The sequence below is a fragment of the Saimiri boliviensis genome, chromosome 9 (genome assembly GCF_048565385.1).
Source record: "Saimiri boliviensis isolate mSaiBol1 chromosome 9, mSaiBol1.pri, whole genome shotgun sequence".
Taxonomy (NCBI): domain Eukaryota; kingdom Metazoa; phylum Chordata; class Mammalia; order Primates; family Cebidae; genus Saimiri; species Saimiri boliviensis.
The window spans coordinates 16,693,154-16,711,913 of NC_133457.1; the positions used below are offsets into that span (position 1 = coordinate 16,693,154).

At 37.4% G+C, this 18,760-nt stretch overlaps 1 long non-coding RNA gene across 1 annotated transcript in view; it reads right to left on the reverse strand.

The window, feature by feature from the left end:
- Positions 1-18,760, reverse strand: part of LOC141585519 (uncharacterized) — a 233,686-nt gene that overhangs the window by 149,472 nt on the left and 65,454 nt on the right. The window contains exon 2 of the long non-coding RNA XR_012519070.1: positions 3,211-3,315. This is a non-coding gene — a long non-coding RNA (uncharacterized LOC141585519). The remainder of the gene's footprint in view (positions 1-3,210; positions 3,316-18,760) is intronic.

The window sequence follows — 18,760 nt, forward strand, 5'->3', positions numbered from 1 at the left end:
TTGGTGATATGGAGTGATTTGCCTAATCTTGTTTCATTTTTACTTTCTAAATCTTATTTTACAATTATAATTTCTATTATTTGAATGTACAGGTCTCATCTCTACTAGCCACAGTAAAATCATCTATATTACTCTAAAACACCAATTGCTTCTGAATCATGAAACTCTGTTAATGCAAAGATTTTTCTTTAATTTATGATTAAAAGTTATCCTTGATTTTTCATCTCAAAACTGTAAGTTATAAAATACAACCACCACCAAATAGTTTGCAAGTACTAAAAATCTCTTTAAATATAAAGGAAAATGGCATTAATTAAAAGTTTTTAAAGTGAAAATTATGCTTATAAAAATCAAAAGTCATTTTTAGCTTAAAGCCAGCAAAATATAACTACTGAAAATAATTTACAGTTTAAAAAATAAAATTAAAAAAGAAAGACTATGAATTTGACTGACATTAAGATACAGTGTAACTGCATGAGTTCACTTTCTTTTCTAATATTTCCTACTAATTAGAAGCATATGAAAAATACATCTAAACACCAAATAAAAATTTTAGCTTGAGGTTTGGGCAATATTTACACTCTTGAAATTATTTACCACTGCTAAATAAGCTTTACACTGGGTATATTTTAGTAATTTTGGGTTAAATCATTGGTGTTTTTGTGAAATTCAACTAGTGTTATATGATCCTGTCGAACTGAGGCTTTGTACTTTTCATATGCACTCTTCAGAGAAGATAATTACCTACTGAGAAAACCTTGTCAATCAATCAGGTGGATTTCTGAAAGCAAATTACTATTAAGAGGCAAGGCACTTTTGTCATATTTGCTGGAATTTGCTGGAAAAATCACATGGAAGCATGTGATTTTTTAATAGATTCTCAAGCCGATATTATTTATAATATTCTTCACCAGAGTAAATGATTTCTTTATTACTAACTGGGTGACCTTCCAGAATCTATTAGAATTTCTATAACCCTTAAACCCTCAGTTGTATTAACAGCACAAAATTAACAAAAAATTGTCATTGAGTGATTATTTGTATAAAAACTGCTTTTATCACTTTCTTTTTGGAATAAAAATGTTTTAAAGGGCACATTTTCACTTAGGAAATGCTGAAAGATAAACTGCTTCTTTAACACGGGAAATTAGAAACATATAAAGGATATCTTAAAATATTACATTGGCAGCAGGGAAGTGAGTTAAAAAGGAAGTGAGTAGAATTTCATAAAGTATACCTAACTTTAAAAAAACTATTGATCTGTTCAAATCAGTTTTCATGTTGCTAGCTAGACTCTGATCTCTTTACTGAATCAATTTGTTGTTGAATAATATTAGTGCCCTTTTTTCATATTAAATAAGGAACAACTATAAGAAGTCAGCGTTACCAAAGATAGTGAAAATTTGATTTCCTTGAAATCTTTGCTGCTTTTTATTTGGGGTCACCATTTATTTCTGCATTCTTTTTAAAACTCGTTTTTCTGAATAAACTTAAGATTACCTAAAAGGTTTAAATAACTTCAATACTTAAAAGAGTTTATCTGCCCTGGTCCCCTCCTTTTACAGAGAATGAAATGAAGACCTATACAGATTGTGCCACATGATGGAAATACAGACATTATATGTGTTATTTCCCACTCCCTTCCTGCTTCTGGAGGGTTTTGTTACAAACTTTCAGCCCCTCAACAGCTGATGGGTCTAGACATCTTAATATTTCTTTGCTTTCTACCTCTATTTTCCTTAGCTCATAGCTATCATCTGAATACACTTGGCAATCTACTCTTGAATTTTTTCCCTCTGAATAACATTAGATTCTTTCATTTCTTCTATTCAACGGTGGTAAAAACACTAATATTTTATGAATGAACTGCTTTGTCTCCAAGTTTACAACCAAACCTGTATCTATTAGATTTAAAATCCACTATATTCAGCTAAACAAATCGTCCCCAAGCTCAAGGCAGAAGGCATTTATTTCTTGTTCACACATTTGCAATTTGGTGAAGTTTGGTTGATCTAGGCTGCCTTCTGTTGGTGCCACACTGTAGGTTGGGACTAAAGGTCTATCCTATAGGTCTCTCTTTCTTCTTGGGCTACTTACATGAGTATGTTATTTTCATGGCCAAAGGCAAAAGGCTGCATCTTATTTCCCAAGCACATTTTAAGCTTCTGCTAGCTTCATGTCACCAACATCTCACTGGCCAAAACAAGTGACATACTCAAACCCATCACTGACAAGGCAGGGAAGATATTCCTCTCGAAGAGGTGAGGCCATTGGGCAGTGAGTGAACATTTGCTGAACAATAATTTTATCTGTAAAGAAGTTTTAGAACTACTGCAAACTATACTGATATAATAGTCTCTTCATTAGATGTATTTAAATAATTTTCAAGAAATACTTGCTGAATATTAACTGTGTGCCAAAACTATTCAATCCCTTGTTTTAAGAACACTCTTCTGAAATTTAAATTATTTTTTTTGGGGGGAAGGGGTCAATCTTTAGCTAATCTTTTTCCTTTCTTTGTCTATAATTGTTTTTCTTTGCATAGCAGTAAAATCCCTCAAAGTCCATGAACCAAACTTGCCTGTGATTTAAATATTCACTTAATTTTCTTTCTTCTTCTTCTATCTTAAGTTTTACTCTGTTCATTATGTTCTTACTAAAAATACACAAATTGGTTTAGGTCCTTTCCATCTATTTTTTCTTTAAGACTCCAAATGCAGCAGAAACATACTTTATACTAAGGCCCACTTATACCACTTTACTTCAAACTTATGCTGAAATATTGCACATCAAGACCTTATGGTCATCCTAACTTGATTCAGAATGGTGCTATAAACAGGGTCAAACTATGTATTCTGGGCCCAGGCTGCCTGGGTTCCAGTCCTGGCTGTGCCAATTACTCTATCTAGCAAGTACTTTAACCAATCTGTGCCTCAGTTTTCTCATTGTAAACATAGTAGTTATAATAGTACCTACCTTAATTTTGTAATAAAGATTAATAAATTTATATAAATCTCTTAACAATCTTTTACAGATAATTATAATAAATAGTAGCTTGGTTGTTAAAAGTATTATTATTACTACTGCTATTTTTAGACTAAGATGTAGGACAAGTTGTTTAAACCTTGAAGATTCTCAATTTGTGAAGGACTTTGCCCTGATTGGAAGCTAATAGTTATTAAGAATCAGACCAGTTGCAGCAATTCCTACCTGTAATCCTAGAGCTTCGGGAGGCTGGACTGAAGGATTGCTTGAGGCCAGGAGTTCCAGATGAACTTGGGCAACACAGCAAGAACCCCCACCTGGCAACATTCTCTACCCAAAAAAAAGAAAGAAAGAAAGAAAAATTAATTAGCTGGATGTGGTTTTGTGTGCTGTCGTTCCTGTAGTCCCAGCTACTTGGCAGGCTGAAGTGGGAAGATCACTTGAGCCCAGAAGTTGGAGGCTGCAGTGAGTTACATGATTTGATGCCTGCATATCTAACATTGTGACTTGCCTCACACTTTTTTTCCATGTATTTTCAATGCATGTGGTTCTCAGAGCATAATTGCTGTTTCAGACCTCTGCGCTTTGCTCAGATTGCTTTTAGCCTCAGGATCTCTAATGGCAGAAGGTTAAGAGGGAGCCCAGGAGCCCTGGATGGTCCTAAGCAGGTCACACCTTCCTTGGCCTCCACTTTCGGAGAAGTAAACAGTAGAAGTAAAAGGAGGCCTCGGGACTTGGCATGCTCTCTTCTCTTGCCTTCTAGTAAAACTAATCTCATTATGATTTCTTCTCTGTTTATATCTTCAAACACAAAAATACCTGGATTCCTGGATAACCATTCATCTCTAGATTTTAAAGTCAGTAATAAACAATGGACAATGAGCCAACATCTTTTACTCCCGTATTTTCTATTTATATTTCTAATATCTCCCTTTCTTAAGCTTATTTCACTCTTTTGGTAGTATTTACTGTCATCTGATGTACAACATAATCTATTTATTTGTCCATAATGGCAAGATTATTCTCTATATGCCTGGCATATGGGATATTGTTTACTAAACAGATGAAGGAATGAGTTTCTCCTCTACTCCTTCCTTTTCTTCTGATTAGTTAACTCCTGTTCTTTAGCACTCACTTCTGGTGTCATCTCCTCCAGAAAGCTTTTCCTGTTTCCAGGCTGAGGTTGTACATAATTGTTTCTTAGGTGTTTTGTGGAGCCTAGACAGCATTATCTTCAAACATCATTAGCCAGAACTATCCACACTTGGTACAGAGATGATTATGTCTGTTTGTCTTTCTTTCCATCTTTTATCTATCTATAACTATATACTTATATCTAAATCTGGAGAAAATTCTGCATCCTTTCCCCCCTTTTCTATATGTTATATATTAACTGCTATATTCCCTGAGGCAACCCTTCCTTTAGAATTATTAGTATCATTGTCTTTATGTAAAGTTCAATGTGTCAGCATAGCAGACTTTATACAAAGGTACAGCCAGATCTCAGATTAAAACTCTGGTATTCCAGAAGTTCCCCAGTCAGCCATTTTATTGACACTTAGATCAGACACTTTTATTTACGTTATTTAACGTCTATAGATTCACTTATGTAGATTAACTTTGAGTTCCGGAATCTGTGATTCAGAGAGTTTAATTTTATTCCGGGTTGGTATTTATGAATGAGAAGCCAATGCACTGTGTGGGAGGAGAAAAGTTGAAGTAGATCATTCCCATCCAAAAAGGATAAACAAATGACCAAAAACAAAAAGGAAAGAAAGAAATCAGGAAACAACCCCTGATTAATAATCCCAGACAGATCTAGAACCAAGAATTCATTCTGAAAAGAGATAAAGTGATAAAGATAGCTAAAAAGCAAGGTCAAGGACTTGAAAACATTGCAAGATGCATTTTGTGTATTAAAATATATGTATTATGGAACACACACACACTCCCACTACTGAGGTATGAAGCCAATTCCCACTCTCTTCAACCCAACCCTAAATACACATAATCCTACAGAGCTTATCATTACTTCTTAATTCTGTGTGAATACAGTTTAAATACATAATTGCCAACTGTCATCCATGTTTGAAAAATCTTACTGTAATCTCTGAAACTTCCTTCTTCTTGTATAATTTTGAGGCCTTTTGTTAATCTCTTTGTCAGCTAACCATCAAAGTAGTGTATTTTGAAAAATCTCATCAATGGCTTTGTTTCCATAAACAAGTCACCTATAAGTGAGCCATCTCTAGCAACTAAAGTCAAAGCAGCAGAAGCCTATCAGTCACCAGAGTATTGGTACACTCAAATTGAGTAAATTGGAGGAGAATTTTTTTTTAAAGATTACTACAGAGGTATGAATGGAGTACAGGAAAACCATGAAGGATGGTGCAACATGCCAAAGTTAATAACATGTTGTCATCTACAGGCTTAAAAGGGTAATGAGAGAAAACAACTAATGAACACAGGAGAGTCTTATAGAAAGAGCCACTTTGACAGTTATGAGCCTTACTAGAGAGTAGTTGGTCCAAGGAGACCCCTCAAAAATGAAATCAGGGGAATAAATACACAACATCTATCTTCTTCCTCCCACCCATCTCCTACTAAGGTTCTTATTCTCCAAGCCAACTGGGTACTCATTTTACAATACTTAGATATCCAGATTCAGATTTTCACTATAATATATGGAGATGCAAAGAACATCCTTGTATATATTATCTGTATCTCAGATTATTTTTGGGGTAGCCTAGAAAAAGTATTATTAAACGACAACACACAAATTCTTATAAGGCATTTGATACATTGCAGGGGATCTCTTTATCAATGTTTAATTATTTTCTTTGGTTCACTATTGAAATGGAATATAACCTGTATATATCATCTTTTTTCTGTGTGGCCTACTACATGTGTTAACCTGCTTCTATATTTAACTGATATTACTTCTTACCAACAATCTTTTATACTCTAACTTTCCCATTCTTAAATTCTCAAATTTTAGTCATCTTTCAATTGGCTACACATATTTTCAATTAGTTTTGCTTTTTTTTTTTTTAAGTAGTGCAAATGAGTGAATTGTTTTTGGAAGTTTTGCATATTTGAACATATTTTTGAGCACCCTGCATAAATAATAACTTGGCTAGGGACAACCATCATCCCTCATGATGATGTAGATATTACTTCATTTCCTGCTGGCATTAATTTTTTAATAGAGAAGACTGGGGCCAAGCTAGTGTCTTTTCTTTCAGAGGTAACTTGCTTTTTCTGACTGGGTGCTTTCAAGACTCTTTCTTGTTTTTTCAAAAATTTTCCTAATGTCTGATTAATTATTTGAGATATGAACAGTCCTATTGCTCCATTCCAGAAAGTATTATTTAGTCTGTTTCTCATTGTCACTACTCTTTCAGTTGTATGGATTTCTTCCTCAGGAATAAATAAACCAGATTAAAGCTTTTGCCAATTTGCAACACATCTGACAGTCAAGACTGGAACTGTTTATGAAAAGCCTGTAGCTGCACCCCAGGGCCCTCTCCTCTCATCTACTCTGAGACCTCTTGTTCTGGTCACTCTTCCTACACATTTGTACCTGGGTTCTTCTTCTCCACTTTTTGGCCTGGCAACCTATGCTTCAGTGGGGCAGATTCTGTTGGGAGGTCTACCTTGTTTACCATCTTACTCTTGGTTTCAGTGCCCAAAGCCAAGTCTACCACCTAAGATCTTTCTTATCTAGGACTAGAATTCAAACACACCTAAGAGCCACATTTCCCAAATAAATGTTCTTTTCCTTTGTGTGGTAAATAGAATAAGTAGCATTTAGTTATAACATGTACATGATATTCTTTTCACAAAAATGCCCAAACTGTTTTGAAAACTTAATTCAGAAAGATAATCAGTTGTTTAAAAACAGTCAGATAGATTCAACCAACCAATTTTACCTACTTACTAAACAGTTGCTAACCTGTTATGTCAAATGATCCATCTAAATTAACATTTAATTTTCTTTTCTGAGATGATCATATGGTTTTTGTCCTTCATTCTGTTGATGTAGTGTATCACATTTAGACATCTGCATATATTGAACCATTGCAGTATCCTTGGGGTAAATCCACTTGCTCATAGTGAATGATCCTTTTTTTTTTTTTTTTTTTTTTGAGACGGAGTTTCGCTCTTGTTACCCAGGCTGGAGTGCAATGGCGCGATCTCGGCTCACCGCAACCTCCGCCTCCTGGGTTCAAGCAATTCTCCTGCCTCAGCCTCCTGAGTAGCTGGGATTACAGGCACGTGCCACCATGCCCAGCTAATTTTTTGTATCTTTAGTAGAGACGGGGTTTCACCATGTTGACCAGGATGGTCTCGATCTCTCGACCTTGTGATCCACCCGCCTCGGCCTCCCAAAGTGCTGGGATTACAGGCTTGAGCCACCGTGCCCGTCCGTGAATGATCCTTTTAATGTGCTGTTGAATTTGATTCACTAGTATTCTGTTGAGGATTTTTGCATCCATGCTCATCAGGGATATTTTCTTATGGTGTCCTTGTCTGTCTTTGGTTGCTGGCCCTGTAAAATGCATTTGAAAGTATACCCTCTTCTTCAACATTTTGGAATAGTTTCAGAAGGATGGGTATTAGTTCTTCAAGTGTCTGGTAGAATTTAGTGGCTGGTAGAATTTAACACTGAAGCTATCAGGTCTTGGGCTTTGGGAGACTTTTTATTACTGATTTAATCTCTTTCTGTGTGTGGGGCGGGAAGGAGGCTGGAGGTGGGAACAGAGTCTTGCTCTGTTGCTGAGGATGGAGTGCAGTGGTGCACTCTCGGCTCACTGCAAAGAATTCTAGAAACTAACTCATCAGTAGATATTCTTACTAATTATTCAAACTGTGCCACTGTAGGTACCATTGATGCAGAATTAAAGACTAGTTGTTTCTGTTCTTTCATAACTTCAACTTATAGCTTCAGATTCCTATTGTTAAAGATGTTATTTTAGTCAGTCAATGACGCTTTACATAAAGCTAGTATTTTAGTTATACTTGATTTTAGCGTGGTTACATACAAAGCCTGTGTGTATATGTATTTAGAGTACTCTGAGATCCATCTATACTAATAATTCAAAGTTGTAAATTTCTTTTCAAAATTCTGCAGTCATAATACCACATATCAGTATTTTTAACGAGTTTTCTAAAATTAAAAATGAAAGTCATTTGATTTATTTATCAGATGTAAGTAATTTTTTAAAGGTCAGTATTTAGAATCCTAATTTTCATTGAAGTGATTACTTTCCATATATTCCGTGTTAGTTATTAATATGTCTTATTACATAAAGAATGACTCTTCAACAAATGTTAAGCATCTATTGTTTACCATGCACTTTCTGAAATGCTGAGTAAACAGCAGTAAAATAGATGAAGTCATTTTATTCATGGAGTTTTCATTTTATATATATATATATATATATATATGCAAAATTTAAAATATATATACAAATTTTATTTAAAGTGAAAATACTATGAAGAAAATAATGTACAGACTTTTCATTAGGAAAATAAACTGTTAATCAACCAAATACTCATGGGAGGGAAAGAATGAAGGAGTTATATGTAATTTTCAATCTTCTTTGCTTGTCAATGATTTCTGGCTCAGTTATTTGATGAGCACTTGGCTGTCCAGCTTTTTCATAAGCATTATTATTATACAGCTATTCAACTTAGTATTTTGTAATAGGATTTATAGTTTTTGCAATTTTTTTGAATAGCAAAGATAAGGTAACTGATTAAGAATAAAATTTATTTAGAAGTGTAAAGAAATAAAAGTTAGTTGACTGCAAGGAAAACGATAAGTGGAAAACAAGAGACAGTAACCAACTTACTGAGTCCTATTATATGCCATTTACTGGGGTTGGTATAGCAGGGGCATACCGTATAACAACATGGATTTCTTGCCTTCATATTCCTCATTCTCATGGGGAAGAAGACAAGCAAACTAACCAAATTATTATTATTATTATTATTATTATTATTATTATTTTGAAACAGAGTCTCACTCTGTTGCCCAAGCTGGAGTACAGTGGCACAATCTTGACTCACTCCAACCTCTGCCTTCCAAGTTCAAGCAATTCTCCTGCCTCAGCCTCCCGAGTAGCTGGGACTACAGGCGCCTGCCACCACACCTGGCTAATTTTTGTATTTTTAGTAGAGGCAGGGTTTTACCTTGTTGGTCAGGCTGATTGTGAACTTCTGACCTCAGGTGATCCACCTGCCTCGGCCTCCCAAAGTGCTAGGATTACAGGCATGAGCCACCATGCCCAGCCCCAAATTATTAAATAGTATTATACAAATGTGGTAGGATAATTTACTGTAATATTAATTTCTGTCTAGTTTCTCATTCCTAAAAGATTGAAAAGTAATTTTTCCTCCCTACTTCAAATATAGAACAAAGGAAGGCTGGTATGTTCTATTTACCTTAACCAGCTTTTATGTACCAGGGCCCCAAACTGTAAATTTATAGATGTGCTAGATTGTTATTTCATTTCTATAAAGAAATACCTGAGACTGAGTAATTTATAAAGAAGAGAGGTTTAATTTACTTGTGTTTCTGTAGGCTGTACAAGCATGGCACTACCATCTGCTCAGCTTCTAGGGAGGCTTCAAGGAGATTTTACTCATGGCAGAAGGTGAAGCAGGAGCAGGTACATCACAGGGTGAGAGCAGGAGCAAGAGAAAAGAGAGGGAGGAAGTGACACACACTTTCCAACAGCAAGATCTCATGAGAATTCATTACCACAAAGATAGCACTGAGCCATGAGGGATCCACCCCCATGACCAAAACACCTTTCAACAGGCCCCACCTCCAACACTGGGGATTGCATTTCAACATGAGATCTGGGGAAAAGAAATATCCAAACCATGTAATTCCACTCCTGGGCCTCCAAATCTTGTATTTTTCTTCCATTGCAAAATATAATAATCTCTTTCTGATAGTCCTCCAAAGACTTAATTCATTCTGGCACAAACTTGAAATTCCCAAGTCCCAAGTCCAAGTCCAAAGTCTCATCTGGAGATGAGTTTCTTCCACTCATGACCCTATAAAGTCAAAACAAGTTATTTACTCCCAAGATACAGTGATATTATAGGCATTAGGTATATTCCTATTCCAGAAAGGAGAAACTGGCCAAATGAAAGGCGCTATAGGCTCCATGCAGGTTTAAAACCCAGAAGGGCAGCCATTAAATCTTAAAGTCCAAAAGAATCCTTGATTCCATGTCCCACATCCTGGGCTCACTAGTGCAAGGGGCCATCTCCCAAGGCCTTGCGAAGCCCCACCCCTGTGGCTTTACAGGTTTCAGCCCCTACAGCTGCTTTCACAGGCTGTTGAGTGTCTGTGGCTTTTCTAGGAATAGGCTGCAAGCTGCCAGGGGATCTACCATTCTGGGGTCTAAAGGACAGTGGCCCCTTTATCACAGCTCCACTAGGCAATGCCCCAGTGAAGACTATGTGGCACCTCCAACTCTATATTTCCCATCTGTACTGCCGTAGTAGAGGTTCTCTGTGCGGGCTCTGCCCCTGCAGCAGGCTTCTGCCTGAGCACCCAGGTTTTCTCATATAGTCTGTGAAATATAGGCAGAAGCTGCCATGCCTCCTTCACTTTTTCACTCTATGCTACTTAACACTATATGGAAGTCACCAAGGCTTATAGCTTACACCCTCTGAAGCAGTGGCCTAAACTGTATCTGGGACTCACTGAGCCAAGACTGGAGCTAGAGTGGCCTAGATGCAGGGAACAGAGTCCAAAGATTGAACGGGGGAGTAGTGCCCTGTACCTGACCTACTAAACCATTCTTTCCCACTAGGCCTCTGGACCTGTGATGACAGGGGCTGTCTTGGAGATCTATGAAATGCTTTGGAGGCCCTTTGCCCATTGTCTTGACTATTAGCACTTGGCTCCTTTTCAGTCATGCTAATATCTCTAGCAAGTAATTGCTTCATAGCCCCCTTGAATTTTTATCTCAACGCTTTTCCTTTCTTTACCAAACGACTAGGCTGCAATTTTTCTGAACTTTCACACTCTGCTCCCCCTTTAAATATAACTTCCAACTTTAAGTCATTTACTTTCACATCTGAGTGTAGGTTGTTAGAAGCAACCAGGTCATATCTTGAACATTTTTTTGCTTATAAATTTCTTCCACCAGATACCCTAAGTCATCACTCTTAATTTTAAAATTCCACAGATCCCTAGGTCATGAGCAGAATGCAGCCAAGCTCTTTGCTAAAGCATAACAAAAGTGACCTTTGCTCCAGTTTTCCATTAATTCCTCATTTGCTTTAGAGACCTTGTCAGTCTCAGCTTCACTGTTCATATCACTAACAGCATTTTGGTCACAACCATTTAACCAGTCTCTCGGAAGTTTCAAATTTTCCTTCATCTTTCTGTCTTCTTCTGAACCCTCCAAACTCTTCTAACCTCTGCCCATTACTTCTGCCCATTACCCAGTTCCAAAATCGTTTCTACATTTTCAGGTATGTTTATAGCAATACCCCACTACTGGTACCAATTTTTTGTGTTCAGCCATTCTTACATTGCTATAAAGAAATACTCGATACTGAGTAATTTATAAAGAAAAGAAGTTTAATTGGCTCATGTTTTCGCAGGCTGTACAAGCATGGCACCAGCATTTATTTTCTGTTAGGCCATTCTTCCATTGCTATAAAGAAATATCTGATTCTGGGTGATTTGTAAAGAAAAGAGGTTTAATTGGCTCACAGTTCTGCAGGCTGTACAAGTATGGCACCAGCATCTGCTTGGCTTCCAGTGAGACTTCAGAGAGCTTTTACTTATGGCAGAAGGTGAAGCAGGACCAGGTATGTTACCTGGCAGGTGCAGGAACAAGGGGAGGAATAAGTGCCAAACACTTTCAAACAACCAGATCTTATGAAAATTCATGGTCACAAGGATAGCACCAAGCCATGAGGAATCTGCCATCATGACCCAACACCTCTCATCAGCCCCACCTTCAACATGGGGAATTATATTTCAACATAGGATTTGTGTGGGACAAATATCCAAACCACATCAGTAGGCAAATAAAAAAGCATCACCATCAAGGGTTTTGTTTGCAAATCAAAGAGGGAAGTGGAGGATTACTACTGACAACACCAAGAGACACTGGGGTTCCCAGTGAGGCCATGAAGAGTAAGCATCCAAAGTCCTGGCCTTGATGGTCATACAAATGTGAGCAGAGTAATACCACTCACCCTTGAATGGCACATCAGGCTCGGCTGCATATTGAGTATCTCACAGGCAAATATGATGGACTGAAGCCTATGGGTTCTTCCTCAGATTTCTTCTAAGGAGTGAGAATAGTCCCCTGATAATAATTGATACCAGGTTTCCTTTTCCTCAAGAAGAGCTGAAAGTCAGATTTGGCAAGATTTTTAAAAATAATCATATTAAAGGAAGAGAAAAATTGTGGGACCCAGTAAGGTAAGACGAATTCACACCATACCACACATACTGTTTATAAACATGTAAATAGAGTGTTCAGATGCTACTCAGGGCACAAGCTCCAGTCTCTCACTAGGAATTTCAGAATTCTGGAAGAAAGCTATAAAGCAGGGTTTCTTAATTCCACTGTGGCTGCATAGTATAATTCTCTTCAGAACTTTTATACTTTTAATGCCCAGTCATATCACAGACTAATTAAATCAGAATCTTTGGGAATGGGACCCAGGCTTCAGCATTGTTTTGTTTTTAAGGCTCTCTAGGCACTGCACAGCCAAAACAAGAACCACTGACTTAGAAAAATATACTAAGCTATGTGGCAGTTAATAATCAGGCTATGGGTCAGAAGGAGGCACTAGTAGTTGGTCACTCCAGGAAGATTAAATTGTGCAAAGGATGAGGTATGAGGTTAAGGAAGATGTGTTTGAGGGACTATAAATTCAGTCAGTGCACTGTACTGTACATTTACAGAGAAGTGGGGAAAGTGTTGGAGATGTAGCTAGTCAGGCTTAGCAGAATATTTGGTATGTCCTTGTTGCTATGCTAAGAAACTTGGCTTTTATCCCTGAGTGTCCATTGAAAGATTATAATCTGGTTACTGGGAAGGTACCAAATTAGATCTGCACATGAAAAGGTGCATTTTGGCAGCAGCTTCGAGAATGAACTGCAGAGAAAGGCAGACAAGACTGGTGGCAGGGAGGACAGTTAGCATTCTAGATAAAAGATAAGAAGGCCATGCAAAGATAAGAAGTGGACCGCAGAGGGGTCTGATAGATATTAAGAAGTTTAAATCGATAGGATTTGGAAACTGGCAACTGTGAAATGTATCTCTCAGATTTCCTGCACTGTAAGTAAGTTGATCAGTGGATCCAGCATCTATCCCACTAGTTCCACCACTCCGTTTATGATGAGGCCATGCTTCCCATGGGCTGCTTCCAGCCAATGAATGAACATGGCTGGGGGAACTAGTGCAAGTCATTCTTGTAGGATACAAGAGTTCCCTGGAATACAGGACTCCTATTACTAAAGACTTTGGCTTGAGTACTCCCCAGTGGCCTAACTGAAACCTTCTTGTGTTCCTATCTAATCTTTCTTCTTTCCTGCCATAAACTGAATGTTTTTGGCCCCAACTGAAAAATTTATACATTGATGTCCTATTCTACAATATAATAGGTATTTGGAAGTGGGGTTTAGGGGAGGTGATTTGGTCATGAAGACAGAGTCCTCATACATAGGATTAGTATCCTTATAAAAGAGAACCCCAGAGAGATCCCTTGACCCTTCTGTCACATGAGGCTGCAGTGAGAAGATAGCTATCTATCTATGAACCAGAAGAACCAGTCTTCTGGTTTCTTGTTCTTGAACTCCTCAGTCTCCAGAACTCTAAGAAATAAATGTATACTGTATATAAGTCACCTAGTCTTATTCTGTTATAGCAGCCCAGACAAAGACACTCCTCCTTACCTTCACAGTTGCTGGAGGTGCACTGCAAGCTAAAGCCTCTTCCTGTCTACTCTTGTTCCTTTCCTTCATCCTTCACAGGTGTTTCCCTTGAATAATTTCTTATACATCTCCACCCATCTTAGTGTCAATGTCTGCTTGTTAAAGGATCCAAACTAACAAAGTACTAATTAGGTATAGGAAATGAGGACAAGAAAGATTATAAGAGAAAAAAAAAAGATTCTAGAAAATTCTTAGGTTGTTATGGGGAAAATTCATGAATTTTCATGGCAATTACAAGGAGTATAATGAAAGGCAGGGAAAGACAAGGTCAACTTTGTACATACCATCTTTTTAGGATTCTCAGACATTCTGGTACAGATTTCAATACAGAACTGCATATTATGAATACAGAATTTATAAGAGAGTTCAGAGATACAGGTATAGATTTGAGAATCAGTGCATATAAGTTGATTCCAAATTGATTCCAAATTCCATCCATGTTGGCCAGGATGGTCTCCATCTCTTGACCTCACGATCTACCTACCTCAGCCTCCCAAAGGAAAAGGAGGAGATTTAAAAAGGAGATATGGTATGAGAAAGAAAAACTGAAGTTTAGGATTTCAGAGAGTTTCCTAATGATGAAAATGGAAGAGCACGCAGTAAGTTAGTAGATGAAGAAAGCAGGAGGCATTCATTAATGTCTTGTTTGCATGGCCATGAAGCCTCTTTAGGACTCTGAAATCAGCATGGAGGACTCAGCATGAAGGAAAACCCTGAAGCAGCCCTGAAGTACTCAGTGACTGTGGGACTGTGACCAAGCTGACGAAGAAGATTAAAACAGGGCTTAAACTGATGGTAGGAGTCTCAAACATGAGTTTCCACTGGAGGATAAGCAAATAATTGCCTGCCAACAGCAGTGGGTAGCTGGAAGAGTACAATCCTCTTCTCCATACTTTGGAAAATTCAGACATTTGAGAGAAATGACAAACCTTCCTTGAGAGGATTGTCAAGAAAGTTGTGCTCTTTATGCAGAGCCAGGTTTCAGTTAATAATGATGATGACAATAATAGCAATGTTTTTTGACACTTACTTTTTAGGTACGGCTCCAAAGTTTTTTTTCCTTTTTGTTTGTCTGCTTGTTTGTTTTTGAGATGAAGTCTTGCTGTGTCATCCAGGCTGGACTGCAGTAGTGCAAACTTGGGTCACTGCAACCTCTACCTCCTGGGTTCAAGCGAGTCACCTGCCTCAACCTCCAGAATAGTTGGGACTACAGGCGTGTGCCACCATGTCATTCTTTCCATTACACCTTCTGGATTTTACTTAATTCATCACAGACAACCCTTTACCCTCTCAGCTTCTTCACAGACCACCTTCTCTGCCTGCTTGCTATAAATAAGTTAATAATAAACATAATATATATAATATAATTAATATAATAAATATGATTAATAATATACAATATAATTAATATAATATATAATAAAGTTAATATATTTATTAACTTATGTATGGCAACAGACAGAGAAGGTAGTCTATGAAGAAGCTGAGAATGTAAAGAGCTTGCCTGTGATTAATTAAGTTAACTCTAGAAGGTATAATGGAAAGAATGACAAGGTTAGCAATGGAAGGCAAGAGAAACAAGAGAGCATTGAGATAATTACAGTATTAGTTGTCTTGAGCACTTCTCCATGGTATTGGTTTTCCATGGCCAAATAGGAGAATCCTATTTTCTCACAAACACCATTGGAGCGCTCCCAAGGAGAATATATATAGATAACAAGGACCAAGAAAATAACTAAAATGGCATCATATATAACTAACTTAGGTTCCCTCACTAAATTGCTAAAGCTTACTTGCAACCACTACTATTTGTGAAATAGGATGAATAAATAAGCCATAATGGCGCATTTTTGACTATGGATTAAAACCCAGACTAAACAGAAACCAAGGCCATCTACTTAACTCTTTTCCCCTAGGCTCATACTGTCTTCTCTTTAAAAATGGAATATGGACTTGGAGCCTATGAGCCAAATATGGGCTGTGTTTTAATCCGTAAACTATTTTTTTATTTTGAATTAATTCTCAGCATTTAAGAAACAGGGGATTTTGCATATGAAAGAAAAGAAGGATAGAAAGAAGAAAAAACATTCAAATATAACAAAAATTGGCTATGTTGAGTAGGAGCTAGGATGGCCAACTTTCATCCCATTTTTGCCCAGGAGTTTTCCAGTTTTAGCACTGGAGTCCTATGTCCTGAAAAACCCCTCGGTTATAGGCAAACTAGGATGGCTGAACACCTTAGGAGCAGGTACTCCTTTCAGATTGACACACTGTGGTTTGGGGTTCACCAGAATTGCCACCGAGCCAGCATTAATCATCTGACTAGCCCTTGTAGGTCTCTTAAGTTTTATAGATTTGGGCCTATCAATTGAAGGGCTTATTAACAACTAATTTAGTCCTCCTATTCCAAGGCAACACCCACCAACATGGAAGTGACTGACCTACTTAAAGAATCTTAGGAAAGCACAGAAAGAAAAGAATTCCACATAGGCGAATGCTTATAGAGGGTGAACACTCATAGGCCAATCACAAACTTTGTCAGCTTCTATCCCATTCATCCTTTGTGCTCTAAGGCCCTTTGTGCTCTAATGGCTTACTTTGATTCCTTAGCTTCTTGTGGGTGGACATGTTTAGACAGTTAGCCTTGGGTTCCCTACTGGGCTTGGAATCTACTTGTATATATCTGGACTGGTTGAGTTTGGTGGCAGTGAGAAAGAAAAAAACAAGAGACACAGATGCAATTAATTGCGTCAAGTTTTCCTTCAAAAGTCTGAGTCTAGAGAATCAGCTTGAAGAGAGAGGACCCAGGGGCTCTGGTGCTAAGGCTGCCATAGTCTGCAGCTCAGTATGTTATTGCTGTTGGTGTTCGTCTGAGTGCACAGTGCTCCAAGATCTGCCACAAAAGATGCCAGCTTTGGCTTATGACTGCTCAAAAAGAACAGAAGAAGTGATATGTTAACGTTCCAGGAACACCCAGTCCCATGTAGTCCAGGAAATTCATGAAAGCTACGAACTCTGTATCTTGAGAAACAGTGATCAGTGATTTCGTCCCATTCAATTACAATTTTTAAAACATATTAATAAATACTGCCCAATGACCCATTATATAGAAAATATCATATATCCAGAATCATTTGATGTAAATGTCTGGGCTGTTAATCAAATACATCAAATGTGACAGTATTTCAATTGAACAGAGGTCCTCCAGGGTTAAGAAATGTGTGATATTTTAAAGATACCTCAGAACTTTCTCTGAAGTATAAGTTTGGCACTATTTCTTAATAATAAAGTCTTATCAATTTTATAAGTAATACTTCAAATTAAACAACAGTTGCTACAGATAAAATATCAAGGGGTGTGGTAATGAACTATTAGTAGTAGCATGCAAATGTTGGCGTGGCTGGGTAATTGCTGTAATACACCCTCCTGCTTCCTTAATTCAAGGATCTTGAGAAGGCAGGCTTGGCTGTATTTATTGCTCATAGCTCTCCAGCTGTCAGCAAGACTCCCTGGGCACTTCCAAGACACCTGCCACTTTGGCACCAATGCTGTGGCACTAGACATCAATTTTTTTGTTAGGAAAGAAACTGAGATGCCTTATATAAAACTATATAAAACATAGTTTTATATGGGATTTACTAAGGCTAAGCAGGTGATTTATTCTATCAAGGGAACAAATCAGAGGGTAATTCAGGAAAACAAAATGAATAGTCAGACTTATTCGATAAAAAGGAAAATCTTCCTTCCTTCCTTTCTCTCTTTCTCTTTCTTTTCTTTCTTTTTCTCTTTCTTTCTTTCCTTCTTTCTTTTCTTTCTTCTCTCTCTTTCTTTCTTTTTCTTTCTTTTTGAGGTGGAGTCTCTGTCACCCAGGCTGGAGTGCAGTGGGCATGATATCAATCTCAGCTCACTGCAACCTTCACCTCCCAGGTTCAAGTGATTCTCCTACCTCCACCTTCCAAGTAGCTGGGGCTACAGGCAGGCACACCACACCTAGGTAACTTTTTGCATTTTTAGTAAAGATGGGGTTTTGCCATGTTGTCCAGGCTGGTCTCGAATTCCTGACCTTAGGTGATCCACCTGTCTCAGTCTCTCAAAGTGCTGGGATTACAGGCCTCAGCCATTGCTCACTGCTTTTTTTTTTTTTTTCTTAAAGCAGATTATCACATAAGCAAATGGCAGGTAATCTATTAAAATTTGTTGAATTAACACGTATTAAGTAAATTATTAGACCTTTGGTCCAGTTTTAAGTTTCTGGAACCAATAATGGTTTTAATAATTAAACTAGTTTGAGGAATGAACAAGCTAGAGTTGGCAGAGCTGTCTTCCTGGAGCAGTTAGTTTTCTGCTTTCTGTTATAACAAAAAATCTAGTCACTAAATGTATTGTTCTGATAAGGTATTCAAAGCAAACACTCGTCTCTTTATATTAATTTGCTAATTTAATATCTAGTAGCAGTTGTGTTTTTCTTTCATATTTTCTCATCTTATAATGCCAATATTGTTAATGGTAGACGAAGACTACATAAAATAGCATCAAAATGACACTAACTAGTAGAATAAATAGAAAATGGATAGATGAGACTCAACAAAAATTACCTTAATAAATAGAATGTCACCTTAATAAATAGGAAGTAAATCGAGGAAGAACAGCACTGAGAAAAGAGTCTAAGATTAATTGACTGGGGAAAAATAGTTCAGTCAGTGGTACTAAAATATGTGTGTCCAATCCATGTACCATTCTTGCTAGCAGCAACAGGCCCTTCCACTTGCACTGGGGCACTCAGGA